We start from the raw sequence: 2,418 nt of genomic DNA, 5'->3' as shown, positions 1-2,418 counted from the left end.
ACATTGAAACAACATTGAAAGTGGTCGGTGACTTGTATGTTGAATCAACGTTAGGGTTTCAACCATTACTGACATTATATCAATGTTGATTCAACCATCATCTGTATGTCAACTTATATGCATATTTGTGTTGATTCTACATTGAATCAATGTTGATTCAACACTCATTTGACTGTGGATGTACATGCAGATTTGGGTTGTTTTTATATTGAATGAAAGCTAAGGATTTATGTACATTTTAGGTCTGATAGGTCTACATCATAACATGCCACTAAAAGTTTCTTCACTGGTGTTAAACACTATATTATTGGCAGATGATGGGTAAACTGTGTACAAAAGGTTAAAAATGACAACATGGGTTTGATTTAACATTTTATTTAAGAAAAGAGGGACAGATCTTTAAACATATTTGATTCCTTTTTGACTGTCAAAACAACAGTCTGTTGTCCACAGAAGAACAGAGTCCATGAAGTTAAGCTTTGTACTGTATGAAGTAGGGAAACAGTACAAGTTGTGGTAACCCCAGTTTGACTCTGGTTGGCGTCACTTTGATTCCTTGCGATGTCTTCCTCTCATTCTGGCGCATAATGAAGCCACTTCTTGACAATTTTGCTGCAGTCCTCAAGAGTCAGCTTTCGGTCAAACTGCAGAGCAACAGCTGAAAAAAATAAAAGTGAGGAGGGTGCCGGTTAGAAATATGATAAACATTTGAAAAGTTCTGAAACACAATGAAAGATTAAACAGTGTACTGGTTACAGGTCTGAGAACAAATACAAACCATATAGTTCCCCATGTACACTCACTGTTAAATTAATATCTTAATCTTTCATTAATATTTATCTTAATGTTTACATATACAACTACATTTACCCATCAAGCTGCAGTATAGTGTAGGATTTATGATATTGATATTAAATCAATATTTAAAATAAAGGGCTGTTTATCAGAAAACCTAACAATAAAACTCAGGGAGGATCAGGTTTATTTAACACACCAGAGACAAATAAATAGAACAAAAGGTGATTTATAGTGTAGTTGGAAAAATTATAATTTTTACAGAATAAACTTCCATCAAATAGCTGGTTCAATCTTCCATCAACTACAAATATTTCCAAATAAGTTGATTAAATTCCTTAAAAAGTGTCTATATGCTAATAAAGATCCCACACAAGTAACAATAGTCCAGTTCAATTTAACCAGTTACCAATCCAAGGATCAACAGACTGAATCAGTCATTAGCAGGTTTAGTTCAGTGTTTCACCTGCCTTACATGTTAAGTGTTTCCCTTCTGCCTCACCTGGATTGAATCTGTGGATGATTAACAACCTTCTGCACTTCTTGATGGCTGCAGACGGTCATGTAATCATCCAACTCAGCTGTTCTGGTACAGAGGCTCATTTAAGCACGACCCTAAGCATATCATAATAAAAAGTTAAAAACAAGTGATTACTATCACAACAATTTAAAGCCCACCTGGAGCACCCAGCCTTACACTTCCTTGTCCACCACATGCTCTCCCAGACCAAACAATAGGCCCTGCCCTATTTTAAAAACTCAAATCCCACAAAATCTCACAGGATTTCATACTTAGGCCTGGAGTGGTGGGTAGGATGAAAATAATACAAAAGGAGACATGATCTCAATTATTAAAAATATCCGTTTTGCCCCAAAATAACCAGGATTACTATGGGCACAAAACAATGCCCTTATTTTTCAATAAACACATTTAAGATCAAAGTAATATTGAAAAACTTACCATAAAAGTGCTCAGCGGAGAATTCAATTCAGAAGCCGGTAGCAAACAAGCCAGCAGCAAAGTGGCTGTTTGGTTGGGACAAACCACAAGTGTAAAATTGGGGAGGTGGACTGTACAACTCCTAGTACAGACTTGTAGATGTTTTTGTGTCAACACATTATGCACAGTCAGTAATAATATTTACAGACAAGTAAGAAAATGTACAGAAAGGAATCACAACCCACTGTTCTCAACATGTAGTGCTTAATTTGAAACATGATTAACCCCCACCTAGTAATAAAATGTTCTGACCCAGAGCTCAAGGAGGGGGAGGGAAGAAGGAATGAGAGGGGGTAAAGAGGAGAAGGTTGGGAGGAGCGGCTGGGTGGGGGAGGTTTGGGAGGGAGTAGGGGGAGATGAGGAGGTTATGAGGGATGCAACAAACTGCCCAGATTGCACACAACAGTAAATAAACGTTGAATTATAGTTAGAATGGTTGATTTTTGGTTGAGGTCAACAACTGACGGTTGATCAACCATCAAACAACCATCCACCTCTAGCCAAGTAACCAATGTTGAAACTGTGTCATTGAATCAATGTTGTTTTGTGGTTGAAATCTAATGAATGAAATGCTAATGTCTGATCAACGACTGATCAATGTTGAATCAATGTCAGCTCTTTTG

At 37.1% G+C, this 2,418-nt stretch overlaps 1 long non-coding RNA gene across 2 annotated transcripts; it reads right to left on the bottom strand.

Moving 5' to 3' along the window:
• Positions 1–359: 359 nt before the first annotated feature.
• LOC148158231 (uncharacterized) lies at positions 360–2,109 on the bottom strand. 2 transcript variants are annotated; one of them, XR_015763701.1, is made up of 3 exons: positions 1,757–2,109; positions 1,298–1,410; positions 360–658 (listed from the first exon to the last, which is right to left on the bottom strand). It is a non-coding gene; the product is annotated as an uncharacterized LOC148158231 (long non-coding RNA). The 2 variants fall into 2 exon arrangements; XR_015763700.1 differs by lacking the exon at positions 1,757–2,109 and having other exon boundaries at positions 1,298–1,473.
• Between the last annotated feature and the right edge of the window lie 309 nt (positions 2,110–2,418).

Source organism: Poecilia mexicana, unplaced genomic scaffold (assembly GCF_051168715.1).
Source record: "Poecilia mexicana isolate PSO_F unplaced genomic scaffold, ASM5116871v1 scaffold_7, whole genome shotgun sequence".
Lineage (NCBI taxonomy): Eukaryota > Metazoa > Chordata > Actinopteri > Cyprinodontiformes > Poeciliidae > Poecilia > Poecilia mexicana.
This window is presented reverse-complemented; position numbering and strand designations above follow the sequence as displayed.